Here is a 20,262-nt window from a genome sequence, read left to right on the forward strand (position 1 = left end):
TGAAATCTTCTGTCTCCATGTTCCACTGTTCCTTCTGTGCTGCCACTTCCTCGTGAATTTCCAGCCTTGTGCTTCTCCTCTGTTACTACTACTGCCAGCCTTCCAACTCCTCCTCCAGCTCCTTCTCTCTCTCCTGCTTTCCTGCTGGGGTATTTTATGGCTCACAGGTTTGAAAATAGGCATCAGGTGTGAGCATTAGTTTCAATTGCCTGGCTTGTGCAATGGCTACTAGGCTTAATTGCCTGACCACTAAATCTACATACATTTTCAGCCATCTTCCTCGTCTCAGTTCCTCTAGGAATCTGGGATATGTAGTTTGTGTTATCAAAGTTCGTTTTTTCTGCTTCTTCTTGATTATTTATAAGGGTAGATTTAATTCCCTTAGTATTTTTAACAGAGGGGCTGTGGGTTTCAACTTTTATAGAGGAAGATGTTTAGAGAAGACAATATTTCCACAATCCTTTGTAGTGAACCCTTGGAATTGAGGAGGGCATTTAATTTTAGATACCAAAAAGTGTGTATCATTTGGTATATTGTGCTTTGATGTTACAACCTTAGGGTTCACAACCTTAGATTTTATTAGGAGATTGAGAGACATTAAAATGACAATAAGCCATAACCTCTTGTGGCACCGTGGTAAGAGTCTCGAAATCAGAGGAAAAACACAGCGTCTCATTCAACGGTATCTCCTCAATACCCTGGACCCTGTCTACACCCAGGTAATCCTCCCACAGTACACCACCACAAGGGTGGGATCAGAAAGCATCCACCTTCCCCAGGCCAACTGGGAGGAGACTTTAGGCAGGATTCTTCACACTTAGCTGGGCTCAAACTGGAAACAGCTCCCTACTGAACTTGATAGCGCAAGGCATATATGCCAACCCTCAAAATCCAATTTACATTTACTTAGAGGAAATGGTACAGACCCACTTAAATGACATTGGCCTACTACCTCCTCCAGCTGAATACTGGTCCCACTTACCTCTATCTACTAAATGTAAAAACAACAGATTGGGACCGCTCGACTAACATGGAAAAACTGAGTAAAAATAAAAGGCAAGCTGAAATTGCCAGCTCTGGCTTCCGTTGGAAGTCCTTGCCCAATATCTTTTAAAGCCCTGCAAATACTTTATTATGCCTTTTATCATTTATATGTGTTTTAATATTTTGCCCACTAACGAGTGCCACTGTGCATGGGCGGGAATCCCCATTGGCTGCAGGGTATGCCGCCTGTTCAGACAAAACGTTGAGACTAGCAGGGATTTGCTACTAGAGTGCTCCACATCAAAGGAACAATATTGTAGAGCATACCAACATTTTGTCTTCCATTTGGAGCAACTCCACTACGATCAATTCTGGAGCACAGTTCACGCAGCTACCTCTGTGGTAATCAGTGGTGCAGCAGAATATGCATGGAAGGAGGCTCTGGTGAAACTAGAAAAACTACTGTAACTGTAATGAAATTCTTTGATGCACTTTTGCACAATGTCTTGCTGTCTTACTGTCTTGCTGTTTTGCTGATTGGTAATGTGCAATAGAATTATGACACAGTTGAACTATTTTAATGATTGTAGCAATTACCTATTAAGTAATTCATTGTTATTCAAATGTTTTTTTTCTGAAGTGTGGTTTTATAGTGCAACCAATACCACTTAATTTAAAAGAATAGTGCCAGCTTTCCCTCCAATCTCCTACCTAGAACACACCTGTTGTCTGTGTGCCCTATTTATCTTTCCAGCCTCACATTGTATTTGTTTTCCTGGCTCAAATATGCATTCACCCTCATAATTATTGTTTGCCTTATTCATGTTTTATCCCACTTCCTCCTTAACCCACAAGTTCTAGCTTTTCACTTACTTACCCTTTCATCCTGTTTATACTCAGAAAGTGCTATTCCCCATGGTATCACTTTCTACTTATCATCTTTTCATGCCTTTTACTCTCACACCCCATTTCGATCTTCTCATTTTAAGCCTATCACCCAGCTCCTTCCTTCCTTCCTTCCTTCCTTCCTTCCTTCCTTCCTTCCTTCCTTCCTTCCTTCCTTCCTTCCTTCCTTCCTTCCTTCCTTCCTTCCTTCCTTCCTTCCTTCCTTCCTTCCTTCCTTCCTTCCTTCCTTCCTTCCTTCCTTCCTTCCTTCCCTCCTATAGGAGCACCCTTGTTTCCAATGTAAAATATGTGACAGGTGGAAACAACTGATTTCTTTTTGATATAGAATTTGATATCAATACATTTTGTATATCAAAATGTTTCGATATCAAATTTATATTGAATTGATATCCGTCTTATATAAATGGCTATATAAAGTGTGTTTGTGTACTTTGATATGGTTTGATATAAAGTTTATATCAAAATGATATAATGTGTATATCAAAATGTTTTTAAAATGCGAGAGCGCATGTGTGCTGTTGCTTGGTCGAGATCAAAGTGAGTTGTGGGGAGTTAGACAGCGAGTGTTAGGGTTTGGTGACGTGGCGATGATGGTGGAGTGGGTGGTGCGGCATGTGTGAGAGTTTGATAGAGATAGAATATAAAGTTAGGCAGATTGGGTGACGTCACACGGTGCTAAGAGTTTTGTGAATATAAATCTAGGCGCTCTAAATGATGTCACAACGTCATAGCGGTTTTGGGGAGTTTGAATATAATTCTAGGGGGATCGCGGCCATGATTTTATATGGATTAATTAGGGATGGCTTTAGGCACGCCAATGTTGGGATGCGGCGGGAGCAGACATGCCCGGGCATGTATGTTTGTAAGGACCATGCAACCATTGACAATAGAAACTCGCAAAACAAGTGTAATGTTCCAGCGGCAATGGGAAATGTGAATGTGTGGACAGCGTGGACGCAATTATGCGCTTTTGTTATTTTAAAAAATGATTAGTAGAGTCTTATAGAGTGCTTTCTATAGTTCAATGGGCCTGTACCTGTGTGCTGTTTTAAACACAGGCATATTTGTTTTTTAGAATGATATGGCTTTATATCTGAAACAAGGCCGTGTGTGTGTGTGTGTGTGTGTGTGTGTTTGTGTGTGTGTGTGTGTGTGCGTGTGATTTATCTCCTTCTTTAAAGCTTGCAGCAGTCTAAATGAATTCAATACATGAGAAAAATCTGCTCTGAAACAATGTTTGCTACACTTGCAAGCAATATATTTGTGTGGCTGCCAGGGGTTACACAGAAACACACACCAATTAGGAGATTTAAAACTCTTAAGAAAATACAAAAATATAATATTTCCCCATTTCTTGAACACAGACGAAATCAAAGGCCTATGCGCGGCTGCAGGCAATGCCTTTCCCTTGTTTAAAAAAAAAAAAACTCCAAGTGTTTTATGAAAGGCTTAATTAAATTCATCTGTACCAATCTGACAGACAGCACACTGCCCCCCGCAGAGTTTGAGCTTAGAAGACAGGGGACAACCTGTGGATGGAGGCTCTTGTTATGCCCGGGGGGATTTGTCAATCTGGAAAAGTGAATAGCCTTCATTTGAATGACAGACGTAACTTGATGGCCGTAGGCCAACCGTCTTATGCACCGAATTATAGAAATATAGACTGTTATGCTTGACCAACAAGCGGCCATTTTATACGTAGCAAGAATCGCCATTTTGCTTGTTAACCATTGCTCATTGCTTTCTGTCTAAAACTGCTTTGCAGCTTGCAATTCTTGCAGATTCTGCTTACTCTGCTCAACTGTTAACATTGTTGTCTGAATATGAAAGGGCAAGGTCGCGGGACTGAGGAGTTTGTTGAAAACTCCTCATGAGTAGCCCAGAAAGGAATGCCCACGCTCCCTCTCTGTAGCCTTGAGGGAGAGCTGCAGGGCATTTAATCACTTCACAGCTGCCAGCCAGTCTCGTACGATGGTAGAATATGTTAGAATAAAACAGCTAAAGGCTTGAATTATGCTCTTCCTATGGCCCCCCTTCGCAAAACCCTTTAGAGCGTGTCGGCTCCAGGACACGAATAGTACCTCATAGATAGAAAAGCATGGAATGTGGCTCTTCCCCCCCGTGTGCAGCTTGCTTCCAAGAACAGAACCACCGTGTTCTGTTCAACAACTAAAAGATGCCTCCGCACTTTCTAAATTGCACATTGTTACTAGAATAGACATCGAAAGTGTCATAATTGTTATACCCGTCGGAAATGTCCATCGTCATCCCGAGTTCAAAGAAACTTAATAAAGGAGGGTGTTAAACATGACATAGCTGATTTATATGATATGCATTTTGCATATATGTAACTGATGTACCTAATTCGCTCTCTTGCGTCCCTCAAGGTCTAGGAAACTCACGTCGCGGGGCGTGAGACCAGAATTGGCCAATTGGGTCTATTTTTGCTTGCAATAAACCCTAGCATTGGGAATTTGAACCTCGTGTCTGGCGCATCTTTTCGTGTATGGTTATTGCCTTGTTTCCACATCACGAGGGACCCCTAGGGGCCCCTTTCAAGATGGCACCCGAATAGGGACCCTCCCCCACTTGCCCCATCGTATACGTTGTAACGGAGTAAAGGCGGAAGAACGGCGAGGACGGGACGATCGAGCCGGGATCAAGAGGTGTACGGGGCGCCCTGTAGAAGTGAGGAGAGATTCCTTCCGCAGATCTGCACACATCTGATCCCTGATCGACGTACCGGGCCAGAGGGCAGAGGAGGCGAGGGTCCCGAGACGAGGCAGAAGCCAGAGAAGCGCAGACATGACGTTGAGAGAGGTTGCGTTAGGACAGGCGACTTGTTTTATCAGGTGAGTCATTCCCCGATTCAAATAAAAACCTGATTTTTGGTAGAGTGTTGATTTTGCAAATTCAAACGTCCAGGTAAAGGTTAGCTAACCAAAGGGGAAGGTTAAAGAAACATGCCCGGAGTACTGTCCACTTTAGCAGGGCTTTTCAGCTGCGGTAGACAGTCCTTGGAATATGGCCAAAGTGCACCGCCTGGGGGAACGCCGGCTTATGACATGTATGCAAAATATGGAGTGGGTGCGATAATATTTTGTGAAATTTGGCATAGGCAAACTAGAAAGCAACCCGACCATCAGTGGCCGATTAATGGTAGCTTTGAGATTGCGAGGATAGATAACCTAGAAAGGGTGCTGATTAGGAAAAAAGCGCGACCCGCAGCTTTTGAGACTGTCAAAGATTGGAGGAGGGAAGCAATGCTCCGACTTAGGAGTAGAGAGAAGCATGCGCGTAGGCACAAAACGAAGCTTGAGGTAGCAGAAGAAAAGGAGGAGGAGGAGTGGACGGCAAGTCTAAGACGGGAAGGAAGACGTCAGCAAATGAACATAGAAGGAGTATACCCGCAGCAGGAATTACACATAGCAGACGAATTAATGGAACATTTGTTAACTAATACGGGTCGAGGCCCAAAACCAGAATCGAAACCAAACACGCCAGTAGTGACTGCGCAGGCCCAACCAGTAGCTCTCGTACCCCCTCCCATAGCCCAAGCACTTCCCCTCACGCAAGCATTAACCCAAGCCCCACCCACAGCTTGAGCACTCCCACAAGCGCAGACCGCAGACACGCAATTTCCCAGCACCCAGGAATGCCCTTCACAGATGCCACCTGTGTCACTTGTCCCATCCGCAGAGACAGATTCAGCACCATCCGCCCCTCCCGAAGTCGAATTGAGACAGGGGAGGCGAGGGGCGGGGCTGAAGGAACAGGATTTGGACTGGTAACTCGAAGCGCGATCAGCAAAAAAAGAAAGATTGAATTACGGCAAGAGGCAGAAATGTACATAGAAGGAAACGATGGGACGGCAGCATTGGCCTCATTGTATGGGTCCCGAAGAAGCGACGAGAGACCGGTAGTGTTGGAATGCCTGGGGGAAATTTTGGTGGGAGAATGGAAAAAGATACTTGGGAATTTACCGCCACAACGATTGTTAGATTTGAATAAGTTAGCACGCAGTGAGCAAAGAGATGAGGATGTAAGAAAACATGTGCACAAACTCATTGAACTGAAAAATGAAATGGAAGACAGATATGCTGAAATGTTTGCTACACCTGAATATAGTAGTGAGTGTATTAAGAAAGGTAGGAAGGAGGCGTCGAGGTTGTGTAGGCAAAAATCGTGGACGAGAGTTTTTTCAGGTCGTATAAAGCATTTGCCGGTACCGGGACGAATAGGTGATAAACAAAGATTTCAGGTATGGGTGGGGGAAACAATGCGATGGATGTCGAAGAAAAGAACGTCAGTGAAGGAAGTAAGTGAGATATGTAATGGGTACCCATTGGAGATGAGAAAAGAAGCGATGCGAACGATGGCAGGAGTGTTACTGCAGCAGGTCATTGGATACAATAGAGGTAGAGGAAATGCACAAGGCAGAGGAAATTTGAATAATATGCACGGGGTGTCATTGGGAGTAAATCAATGTGCGTACTGTAAGGCGGAAGGACATTGGCGAGCGCAATGCCCGCACCTACAGAATAGAGGTGGGTTTGGTCAGAGAAGGCCTCATAGAGGACATCAGGGGTCAAACGGCCCAAGCAGAAATAGGATGCAGCAGCAGCAGGGATATACCAATGGAGGTACTCAAAACCAATCCTATGGTGAAAACCAAGCGCAAGAGAACCAGGCATTGAATCAAAGCGTTTCGAACCATAATCAGGGCGGGCAGGGCCAACAGAGAAATGATCAAAGTGGAGGACATCGAGGGGGAAATGGGAATATTTTTGATACACAGCCAAACACGTATTATAGCAGCAGAGGTGACTACACATCGGACAATGTGTTATTTTTGCGATAGGACAGCCCACGGCAGGGGTCGGAACCAGTGTCTATTCCTGTGAATCAGAGAGGACCCTATGTATAAATGAGAGTCGGGAATAAAGAGCACCGTTTCCTTGTAGATACAGGGGCACAGAAGTGTTCGATAGACCACCACTTGGTTCTGGAGATCCCACTGTCGGGGCAAAAGAATGTTTCTGTAGGGTTCGCAGGTACACCAGTAATTATCCCCATGTCCGAAGCTGTTCCAATTACAATAGGACCATTTACGGAACAGTGTCCATTTCTTTTAACAGAAAATTGTGGAGAGAACTTGCTAGGATTAAACTTGTTGAGAAAATTGGGGGCAATCATACATTGTAAGGCAGATGGGGTGTTCCTCACGATGTGGCCTCACGATGCACTGGTGACGGAATTTATGTCAAAAGCGTTACCAGAAGAGCTAAGTAGAGTACCAACCTGTCTGTGGGCAATGCATGATAACGATGTAGGATGCTTGAAAATAGAGCCAGCAAAAATAACTTTTAAGGAAGGTGTTACACTACCACGAATTCCCCAGTATAAAATTTCTGTTGAAGGTGAGAAGGGATTAAAAAGTATTGTTACTGACCTGGTGAGATTGGGGGTGGTTGAAGAAATTGCAGGTAGCACGCGTAACAGCCCGATTCTTCCAGTTTACAAGAAAGGAGGCAATGAAGTACCCTATTGTTTCATAATTGATCTGCGCGCATTAAACAAAGTGGTAGACCCACAATTCCCTTTGGTCCCAGATGTCACAACGATACTGACAATGATACCGGCCACTGCAGAATACTTTAGTGTAGTTGATCTGAAGAACGCGTTCTTTAACATTCCAGTTGATAAAAGCAGTAGATATCTGTTCGCGTTCACTCTAGAAGGTCGATCATTGACATTCACACGCATTCCACAAGGATACACAGAAAGCCCGATCATTTACAGCAGAGCGCTAAAAGAGCAGCTAGACATGCTAGAATTATCCAAAGGTTGCGTACTCTTGCAGTACATAGATGACTTGTTATTAGCTGCTGACACGAAAGAGATCTGCAAAGAAAGTACTATATTACCATTGACACACTTAGCGACCCATGGTCACAAGGCAAGTTTGAAGAAATTCCAGTATAATCAGAAGGAGGTGTCTTATTTGGGTTACCTACTTTCGAAAGAAGGGAGAAGATTAACACCAGAATGCATAGAAAGTATTTCTAGTATGCCTATTCCAAAAACTCAAAAAGGAGTGAGAGCTGTAATAGGCATGGCCTCTTATTGTCGGCAGTGGATTAGTAATTTTGCGTTGATTGTGAAGCCGATGATAAAGTTAACTAAAAAGGATGCAGTGATGCCTTTACGGTGGGATGAGGAATGTCAGAAAGCGTTTGAGCAATTGAAAGCTGCATTGTGTGCTGCGCCAGTTTTAGGCACTCCTAACTATAAAAAGATCTTTAGACTAGACTATTTGTGAGTGAGAGTGAAGGATGTGCATTGGCGGTTTTGACACAGGAACAAGGTGGAAGAAATAGGCCGTGCGGCTATTATTCTTCCGCGCTGGACCCTGTAGTGCGCACACTACCACGATGTTTGCGATCCGTCGCAGCGGCTGCTGCGTCAGTGAAACAAACGGAAGGAATGGTATTGGGGCACACTTTAATTCTGATGGTGCCACATGCTATAGACGTTCTATTAAATAGGACACAGACGCAACACCTCACCTCAGCCAGACTGACAAGATATGAGCTCATCTTGTTTGCACCCCACATCCAAATTATGAGGTGTAGCGCATTGAATCCTGCAGAATTAATGCCACTGCCCATAGCAGAAATTGGTGACAACGAATCACTACCCCATGATTGTTTAATGGTCACTGAAGAAGAAACAAAGGGAAGAATTGACTTGAGTGACATCCCACAGAAAGAGCCAGTTGGGGAGTTATTTTGTGACGGCTCTTGTTTTAAATTACCTGATGGCACATCAACGGCCGCATGTGCAATTACTACCCTAGAGAGTGTTGTAGAAAGCAGAAGAATCCCCTACAATTCGGCACAAGCCACAGAAATAATAGCACTGACCCGAGCCTGTGAACTCTCTGAGAATTTGTACGTGAATATTTATACTGACAGCCAGTACGCCTTTGGCGTAGTTCATAATTTTGGCCGACTTTGGGCTCAGAGGGGTTTCTTGACATCACATGGGGCCAGTATTCAGCATGGCCCTTTGATTGTGCGATTGTTGTCTGCACTCACGTTTCCAAAGCACCTAGCTATAGTGAAATGCGAGGCGCATAAAAAAGTAACATGTAAAGTGGGAGAGGGAAATGCATTTGCAGACAGGATTGCGAAGCAAACAGCCACAGATTTGGGAAATAAAATGATGACAGTACAGACTGAGGAAGTACCTTGTATGATAGAGAATGGAGTTGCCACAGAAATGCAGGCTGAGGCCATGACCGAAGAGATTCAGGGGTGGGCTGAGGGCTCTGCTGAGTTAGATTTCGAGGGATGTTGGGGGGACAAAGAGACCAAGAACTGGATGTTGCCAAATTGTTACGTAACCGCAATGGTTACAATGGCGCATAGCCCTACCCACATTTGCGCGAAGAAAATGGTACAGCATTTATCCACAGTATGGAAAAATTAGCACATAAAAAGAATGCAGAAAGGCTAGTGCACAATTGTATTAGGTGCCTGCAACACAATGTAGGGAAAGGAACCATGACTCCAGTAGCTAGTTTTGGCCTACCTCTATGCCATTTGAGGTGATCCATTTTGATTTCATAGAAATGGAAAGGTGCCAGAACTACAAATATGTGTTAGTGGTGATTTGTGCATTCAGCAAGTGGGTGGAGGTATATCCTTTAAAAGACTGTACTGCCATGTCAACGGCAAATGTAATGTTGAAGGAGTATTTCTCCCGGTTTGGGTTGCCTGTGTCCTGTGGTCAGACAACGGCCCACACTTTGTGGGCGCAGTAGTGCTACAGATCTGTGCAAGTCTGCAGATAGAGAAGCGATTTCACAGTTCCAGGCATCCCAGTTCTGCCGGGCTTGTTGAGAGACATAACGGTATCTTAAAGTCAAAGATAGCTAAGATCTGTGCTGGGAGCAAGTTGAGTTGGGTGGATGCATTACCCCTAGCGCTATTGTGCATGTGCACGTGTGTGCAGGCTAAAACTGGGCTCTCCCCCTATGAAATTATAATGGGGAGACAGGTAAATGTATGGTGCGCACCGCAGCCCAAAAGATTATGTGAGGTCGAGCATCCTATGTTAAGCACGTACTGTGGCCTTTTAATGCAGAAGTTGCGTTTGATTCATCAGTAAGTGCAGGAGGCATTACCAGTGCGATACACCGGACCGGGGCACTCGCTGGAGCCTGGAAGTTGGGTCTTAATAAAGAACTTTGAGCGGAAGACAGCATTATCACCCAGGTGGCGCGGCCCCTACCAAGTACTTTTGGTGACGCAAACGGCCATTCGAGTGGACCGACGGAAGGCATGGATCCATGCGACACATGCCAAAAGATTCCCAGGACTGCTGACAACTTCCGACGACAAGAGAAAGGAAACGGTCTCAGAAACGAAAGAAACTGTTGCCAGTCCACTGCCACAGCATCAGCCTGAGCGAGAAGTGAAAGTTGAAACAAAGCCCAAGCGAGAAGTGAAACTCAAAACAGAGCCTGAGGAGGCTGCCAGTAAGGGGAGAGGGCGAAAAGTGCCCCAACGTTGCTCAGCGGAAACAACATCACTGCCGAGCGACACAAACCCTGCATTGCAAACATGAGCAGAAACAACGCATGTACCCCTTTGGCGCCCACCAGTTTCTGCAAATGCACCAAAGCCAAATAAAGAAACTACATCATTGCCACGGCGCTCATCGCTACCCATCATTGTGCCACAGGCTGACACTGAGCCTGATACTGGAAGTGCAACGGCACTATTCACGGATCATACAATACCAGGAGTGAAACGGTATAATTTGCGGCCTCGACAGGCAAAGTGATCCACAGATCTTTGGTGCTTTTCTTTTTGCCTTTGGTTCCACTCACGGACGGAGTAGGAGCCAGGGGCGTAGAGGAGAGAAGTGTGAGAGTTGTGCAAGTCGGACAATTCAAGACTCACGGCTCCTCGGTGCGCTTATAAAAAGTACATGTGTCAGGAGCCAGAGCAGGACAAGCTGGACGCACATAAGTACTAAGACTGATAGAGTGCATGTGTCCTAAGCCAGAGCGGGACAAGCTGGATGCACATAGTACTCTATCAATAAAAAAACTGTTCAGAAATTGTCTGAGCAGTGGGAGGAAGAACAACTAATCTTGCTCGGAGTGGATAGGTGATCTAGGCTGTGAAAAGGGCTGGCAGAATTGAACTGTGACATTTTTCGTTGAACTTTTCTGGCATCAAGAACGAGAGGCATTTGCGACGAACTTTGCCAGCAAGAAGAAGGACGATGAAGAACAAATCAAGACCGGTTCCAGCCTATTCCTGCACCCCTGCTGAAAAGATGATAGATTTAGAGACTGTAAATTTAGGGAAAAAGCATGGTAAAAGGAATAAGGTACTGATTTGGACATTGGTCCTGCGTTTCTTAAGTATGGTAGTACCAACAATAACAGCTATTACACTATGGTTCCTGGAGTCCGCGCACCCATTAGAAACACTTTTGTCAAAAGCAGCTACTGAAAGCCCGTTCATGTAATCACTGGTACTTTGCCCCCAATGGAAGAAAGACATAGAGAAGGATACGGCAACAATACATTGTTGCTCATCATGAACATGACCCATGCGGTTTTAAAGAAAAAAGATTGCTGGGTTTGTGCCCATTTACCACAGCACGGTGGGAAAGGGATAGGCTGGTATGTACAACCATTACCATTGGTTTATTCATGTGAAGTATCATTGCGTGCAATGTTCTTTGGGAAATGGAACAAGAGTAATACGGGGCAGCTAGATGAGACCAATATGAATGAATTTGAGGAAGTGATCATGAGACCTGTGGGTTGTTCCATATTCCACAAAGCTCGCGTGTTTTCACCAGATCCCATGAGGAAGAATACACGAAAGACAACAAGACTAGATAGATTACTTAGGCAGAATAGACCAACCCCGCCAGCAGAAGAAACATCAGTAATGACATTTCGAATGAGGGATGAATGGAATAAAGATGCTGTGTCCCCTGCCTATACAGTGGATCACAGCCCCGAAACTGCTTCCCTATGTTTACAGAAAAAGGGTTCCTATAAAGTAGGAACGTTTAGCAACTGCCTGAACACAGTGGTTTTAAAGCACAAAATAGAACTTGTGTACGTAGGGTACCCTGTTTACTTTATATGTGGGAAAAAAGCATATCCATGGTTACCTAGGAACTGGGCAGGTACATGCTACCTAGGTCTACTGTTTCCAGGAGTGTTCCTGTTGGAGACAGCAGAAGTAGCCAGACGAACAAAAGGTAGAACTCAAAGGAGTAGCGAGGATGGAATGATAGCAATAGATATAGCCAAATCATTTATACCATTCTTGTCCCAAATAGAAAATTCCTACAATATAAGAAAACTGTCTAGAATATTAAAAAATACAATAGATTCAACAACGGATATTTTATTGAATATGACGTTAGAAGAAATAGGAATAAGACTAATGGCACTCCAAAACAGGATGGCTCTCGATATAATATTAGTTGATCGTGGGGGAGTTTGCAAACTCGTAAAAACTGCATGCTGTGTGTATATAGATGATTACTCCCCTACGATATTTAAAGCAATCCGGAAATTACATGTCCTAAGTTCCACACTCTCTACTGAAGAAGGGGGTTGGGGGATAGGATCCTGGTTTGGGGATTATTGCGGTCTTGGGGATAGAAGTTAGTTTTGATACTAATGATGGTACTTGGTATATTCATAACATGTTACTGTTGCATACAATGCTTACCAATAATTTGCACTGAAATAACTGATGGATGTACTACGGGATGTATGCACATGGTGTCGAGAGGAAAACAAATGCATGGCCAAAATAACAGAGACACTGATGAAACAAAAACAGTAAAACAATTCATGGCTATAGACATTAATGATGAAGATGATGCTGATAATAGTATGAAAGGTTCAGACATAGATACCCCAGAGTTATCCTCATCGGAGGAGGATACAATGAATAAATAAGACGTTTGGCAAACGGCCAAAAGGAGGGTTTGTCAATCTGGAAAAGTGAATACCCTTCATTTGAATGACAGACGTAACTTGATGGCCGTAGGCCAACCGTCTTATGCACCGAATTATAGAAATATAGACTGTTATGCTTGACCAACAAGCGGCCATTTTAAAGGTAGCAAGAATCGCCATTTTGCTTGTTAACCATTGCTCATTGCTTTCTGTCTAAAACTGCTTTGCAGCTTGCAATTCTTGCGGATTCTGCTTACTCTGCTCAACTGTTAACATTGTTGTCTGAATATGAAAGGGCAAGGTCGCGGGACTGAGGAGTTTGTTGAAAACTCCTCATGAGTAGCCCAGAAAGGAATGCCCACGCTCCCTCTCTGTAGCCTTGAGGGAGAGCTGCAGGGCATTTAATCTCTTCACAGCTGCCAGCCAGTCTCGTACGATGGTAGAATATGTTAGAATAAAACAGCTAAAGGCTTGAATTATGCTCTTCATACGGCCCCCCTTCACAAAACCCTTTAGAGCATGTCGGCTCCCAGGACACGAATAGTACCTCATAGATAGCAAAGCATGGAATGTGGCTCTTCCCTCGTGTGTAGCTTGCTTCCAAGAACAGAACCACTGTGTTCTGTTCAACAACTAAAAGATGCCTCCGCACTTTCTAAATTGCACATTGTTACTAGAATAGACATCGAAAGTGTCATAATTGTTATACCCGTCGGAAATGTCCATCGTCATCCCGAGTTCAAAGAAAGTTAATAAAGGAGGGTGTTAAACATGACATAGCTGATTTGTATGATATGCATTTTGTATATATGTAACTGATGTACGTAATTCGCTCTCTTGCGTCCCTCGAGGTCTAGGAAACTCACGTCGCGGGGCGTGAGACCAGAATTGGCCATTTGGGACTATTTTTGCTTGCAATAAACCCTAGCATTGGAAATTTGAACCTCGTGTCTGGCGCATATTTTCGTATATGGTTATTGCCTTGTTTCCATATCATGAGGGACCCCTAGGGGCCCCTTTCAGATTGACCAAGTATTTTAATTAGGTGTGACGAAAGGACACTGTCAGGAGACACACGGCTGAATAGCGCGGGCTCACACAATTTAAAGAGATAATATCAAACATTTAAAATGACAGGGCATTCATGATAATGACCCAGGCCCCTGCACATTCACATCTCCTGATAAACCCAGAACTTTAAGTAGCTATTACAATAGGTGGGACGAATTGGCAATGTCAAGAGATCCGGGCTGAGAGGACAGCCAGTAAATCTGGGCTCTTGTTATACCTGGGGCGTTCCACCAAGTATTTTAATTAGGTGTGATTAAATGACATTGTCAGGAGACCCACGGTTGAGTATTGCAGGCTCAAACAATCTAAAGAGATAAAAATCAAACATTTTAAATGACGGGGCATTCTGGGGCCCATAACATGGAGTTGTTCTTTTGTTTCATCCAAAGGGGCCTGTGGCTACAATGCCCCGAATCCTTCTCTTATTTCTGAAAACCGGTGCCGTGGAATGCATGGCAAATGCTAACACAGTGTTTTTTACAGGTGCGCTGGACTGGGGCGCTAGATGCTGAATGATTCATTATAACTTCTAAAGCTATGTTGTGTGCGATATATATTGTATGTGTTTTATACAGTTTTCAAGATGTATAATGTATCATGTTTTTTATTTACAGATTTTTTATTTTCAATTCGGTGTAAATTTCGACATATCGCTTAAATGCTGTGTAGAAGAGTGCAGCCATAGTAATGTTTGTTTTATCAACTTTTAGAAGCTTGAAAGGTGCACCATTCGATGTTATTTAAACTCACTGAGAGGCTCAAACTTTGATATCTGTGCATGCTTTGCTAATGTGGAAGTAGTTATCATTATGGATACCAGGCTACAACAGGACTTTGCGTGTGTGCTGGCAGGCCCTTCTAGCTGCAGAGAGAGATATTTTGTCAAAAAACTTTTAGAAAATGCCCACACTGTGATATCACTGCCCCCAAAAATATTATTTGGTATTACAGCTGCTGGCAACTACTTTACAAGACCCTGCAACAGAAGGTTAAACACCTTCGGTTTGTAGAAGGGATACCCAAGAGTCTCAACGATGATAGTTTATTACCGTCAAGTGTGGTGAATATGATTATTGTGGATGATTTGATGACCGAGGGATCACATACTGAACTAGAAAAAGCCTTTACTCAATATTGCCATCACTGCAATCTGAGCATAGGTTATATCGTGCAAAACATATTTAACAAGGAGAAGAGTAACAGATCGATAACACTAAATGCTAGCTATATACTGTTATTTAAAACCCCTGGGATAAAAAGCAACTAGCCGTGATAGCCCACCAGATGTATCTGATCAAAACCCATTTTTTCATGGAAGCTTTTGAAGATGCGACTAGTAAACCCTACGAATATCTCCTGGTTGATTTGAAAACAAACACTCGTTAGGTTTATAGATTGCGCAATGATCTATTTCCGCCGGGGTTACCTGCTGTTTATATCCAAAGAAAGCCATCTAAAAACACATCAACGGCAAAATCGTGTCAGTACCATGTTGCGCTTTCACCATGTCGACACGCATACGAAACATTGCGCTGTTGAAGGCCATTCTAGCCGCCGCCTCCAAAGATCTGGTGGCCCTTATTGCAGAGATTGCTCAGAACACTTTAAAGGGACACATCCCCCTAACACACCGTCAAATTAGTGTGTTGAAAAAGAAAAAGAAGGTCATCAAGAAACTGTGCAATAAGCAAATATTGCTAAGGGCTAAAAGAAAAGTAGTCTTGCAGGCCGGTGGGTTCAGAGGATTGCTTATAGGCATAGCCCTACTGATAAGCACCAGCTTTCTCTGGGGCCAATAATGGAACACACCCAGAAAAAGTACCTCGTGCACAAGGGTCAGTTAGAAAACTGATGACTCCCACAGCTCCGCCAGTTTGGGATATACAAAAAGTTGCTAGCAAGTGTCTTGTCTTAGAAATGAAGGATGTTTTGAACATATCTGATTTATCGGCGCATGATAAAGCGGCGGTGTATTCTAATAATCTGCACAAATACTTAAACCATACCCGACACAGTGATGCAGAGAAAAACAAACTAACTTTACACATGCCGCCCAAAGAATCTAGCAGTGTGTGGGAACCGTCGGGGACTGATTCAGTTGTGGCTGATGTGTTAAACATGCTGAGCCAACGCTCTAAACATATTGCTACATAAGATGAAACTTGCAAAGGATGTGGCTGTGTGGACTGATAGGGGAGAGTTTGTTTAAAAAGGCAAGGTTTTAAGGGGTTCAAACTTGCACAATCTAGTACACAGTGTTACAAACCGACACCCCACTTCTACAATAAATGCCCCCATCGGATGGAATGAGTTTATGCAGACAGTGGCTGATTTAAATAAACCGACTTTGGTTGTGAGTAATGTCGCCCAACGCCGCCTTCTGGAGCGGCTAAAAGCTGGGGCTCCTGCAAACTCCTTGCCAACAACACAGCCCGTTAAGCACACCCATCAGCAGCCCCCACTCAACCAGCCTCGAAACGGGGTGGAAAACCAGTTGGCTTACAGATTCTTTAGCCGCCTCCAGCATACGTGACACTAAAACATCTATACACCGACAAGGCCGTGACAGGCCTATATGGTTATCAGAGTAATGCGGGCACCCCTTTTTGAATGTGGATGATTCTTCACAGCTATATTCTGCAATAACATTTTTCCTTCAGTATTAAAAATGTCTTTTTATTAATAAATGTTTTCAATTCATAAACATGACTTGTTTATTATGTTATATTATTTGGTATGTATAATAAGACGCGTTGCATGGTTTAAAAAAAGCAATTTTATTGACACATGTATCAGTGTATAGATGATACACGTTTATATTTTTGCCACACTGTAAACATTTTGCGAGATCTATGCACATTGTGTAGCGTCTTCTTAACAAATCTGGTCACTGTTTGATCATTTTGCAAGGGGTTGCTTGAATACCTTTTCAAAACAACTGACAGCGCTTTCCATTCTGACATTTGAGTGATGAAAAATATACAGCGTTGACCGCAGGTCATGGCTTTAGAGTCTTGAACCAGTACAGTAATAAAGCATAAATACTTTGGGATGCTTCATGCATAGTCTGTTAACATTGTGGCATGAATGGGGTGGTGCGGGAAGCGTGCCAAAACTGTCAAACACCATTAGCACATCCCCCTCCAGCCACAGAGCTATCCAGTGTTTTCCACCCTGGTCCTGCTGGTTGGTGTTCACCGCCAGGCTTACAATGCAATTTCTGGGTAGACGGCTGGGACATGTATCGCTGGCATACACACCATTAAATGTTTTTCATGCTTGTCTATGCTTGCACAGAAATCTTCTTATCTGTAGACTGTCAATTAAATATAAAAAAGTATGTTTCGCTGCGTGTTGTTCTCAAGAACGGTATCAAAAACCCTCCACACCAGCAGCAAATGTGTGGAGGTTGGGTTTCTTTCAAACTTTATCTCAACGCGTAGGTTTCCGGCCCTCGCGATGTTGAAATGCCTCGCTGACACGTTATCGGGTCTTAGATCAAAGGCTAGTAGGGTGTAGCATTTAAATGAAACTGGCACATCGCACATGTGTTACAGTGTTTGAACTCGAAGGTTTTTTTAATTGCATGCCCCATTGAGGGCCGTTGTTTCAACAATCCCCATGATGATTATTTTAGAAAGTTGCCCTAGAAACAGGTTATCTTGACTGGTACAGTGGCAACCAGTATGAATGCTGAAGACTTTTAGAGTGACTCTCTGCACAGGGTATTTCACGTTAGATATCTGGAGCGCCTCTGCATGCGCTAGTCTAAGATTCGTGAGATGTTTACATGCTTAAAGAATAAACTGACTGATACAATGACTAGTTTGTAATGCTGGGCGTCCCCACTCATGAGGCGGAAAGCATCCTTGTTTCTGGATAGTTTCACTTTAAGATCAACGCTGTTAATCATTAGTTTATTCTGAAAGAATTGGTTGGCACGTAGGCGGCCTAGTAAATCATATACTCTGCTGGCCCTGGCATGATAGGCTCTTTTCACAAATCCCTTGTTATCACCGTCCAGAGCAGTGCTGTCGGAATGCCCTGCATTATCACAGTAAAAGAGACTGGACGACAGTTGTTTGTCCAGGACATTGCTGCTATAATTGAACAGTCTCTTTATATAGGCCCGGTAGGCGTATATCTTATCTTTCTGTGTCATTTGTCGATCGCCAAGCGCCACATCCACCTGATTGAACATGCTGGCTATCGAGTAAGCGATCATGCCCAATCGCGCTGTAGCAGCGGTGTTGGTTCCATCAGCCTTTGTTATTTTACATGATAGATTTAGCAGCATATCGTTCAAATCCAGATACATATCGGTCGAACCCGATACAAAAAATTGTATGGGGGCTAGCAGTGATAGAGCCGCCAGCGGCGAGACCTCTATAAAGAAACTGTTGTTGATGCTGGTTTGGGTCAGGAGTACGGTAAAGAGATCGAGCTCTGATTTTACACACTCCAAGGCCATTTTTCTTTAGAAAATATCACCACCTTTGTATCTTTTAGGAATAGCATCTTTCTTCTTCCCATGCATTGGTGCGCAGCAGGGCTTTGATCTGTTTTTCCTGTTGGGTATTTCCATGCAACAAGGACGCCGACCTGTTCCTCTTAATGCTTCTACGTGATTTATAAATGAGCCTCGACCCACCCTGAACCTTCTTTTTCTGTCTGTCTAGCCGCCCAGCAACTGCCGTTTTCACGCTTCCCACGACGTCTTTTTCAATATTGCCAGCCGCCGGTTTCACGTGCGGTTTAACTAATTCAAAGCTGCGCCGTAGAAAGGGCATCGCGCATCTAAAAAGACTTTTAAACATACCGCCTAGCCCCGCTCCATGCATGACGGAGGCTCTGCTAAAATACAGTTGATCGCCATAACCGGCTTTGTTCATGTAATATTCCATGTGAGCCCTTGGGTCTCCATAGTTCATCACCACCGCCATTATAGCTCTGCTTTTATTAGTCTTTTAGCTGGAGCGGTCTGAAGTGCAACCGCAGCCAGATGTTTCCTTATTTAAATGATACAAAATGCCCCTGATTGTCTCTTATCTGTATGTTGATGGTTTCAAAGCGGTTTTTACACACAGGGACATACTCAGGTTTGCTGCATTGAATGTTAACAATATAGTTGTTGTTTCCTTTAATCTCAACGGTTCTAAGCAGTGGGCGTAGCTGTCACCCACCCTTTGATACTCCACGATGCGCTATAAAGCAATAAGCTATAAAAAACCCTGTTAATATCGGTGCAGGTTTTGACCCACGGTTCTTTACTTCCAATGTGTTGCTCAGTTTCCAATATGCTGCACAGTCTCCTGGTTGTTCAAAACCTGACAGATGGGTATGAGCCCTGAAGAAAAACTTTCTGCTAGTGCGGGTCTAGATGTAATGTTGTGTCCTCATACTCAGGTATGCATGCTACGGCCTTGTTGATGACTCTGACAAGTTCCTGTATATTTGGATAATGTCCTTCAGGAAATCCTCCCGGCCAAAGCCTTGGAGGGTTTGTTCGTTGTATGATAAAAATAGCTGCCCCCGGGGATACTGTGTCTCATGATTGGACATACTGAACCTCAGTTAGCACAACCATCCATTGACCCTCCAGATTTACGGATTTGGCTAGCTTCACTGTACAGTTGGATATTTAGCTCCCTGGAAATGTCTTGGCTGAAGCGTTGCCAGGAAGCATGATATAAAAAGATGCAGACTCCGTTTTGACCGCTGCTACATACCTGTGGTCTCTATGGATCCGGCGGGTACCCAACTGTTGAGTTTGTCAGGCCATCCCAGCCATTTAGCTAAATATTGGTTTTTGGCGCCACAACCTTTACTTTTTATATTTTTTTTGATTCTATAAATGCGCTGCTGGTTTTTACTGACTTTCTGGATCTCATCCTTATAAAAATACACTCTGAACACCCTCCCCCAAATGTTCATTTAATCCATATATAAACACCCTCCCTTTGAACCACGCCGTCTATAATAAAGATCTCGTCGCTGTAGTTCTGCTCGCACCCCTTTGTGAAGACGGCCTTGTGTTTCGAGATTTGCACATGATTCCCCTTTTTAAGGGGTATATCTTTTGTGTTTTTCAAAAGTCTTTCACCGTAACATTTTTTCCAGACAGCCATGGAATTCTGCAGTGTTACACCCGCCAGCATGGTTTTAATATATCTATGATGCGTATTGTTATACACATTTATAAATGTGGGTAGCACCTCCACAAATCTGCTGGTCTTTTTAGCTGTAAAAAAGCACCAATCATGTTTTAAAGGTGCATATAAAACGTTCTA

This window comes from Ambystoma mexicanum, chromosome 4q (genome assembly GCF_040938575.1).
Source record: "Ambystoma mexicanum isolate Mex_15411 chromosome 4q, UKY_AmexF1_1, whole genome shotgun sequence".
Lineage (NCBI taxonomy): Eukaryota > Metazoa > Chordata > Amphibia > Caudata > Ambystomatidae > Ambystoma > Ambystoma mexicanum.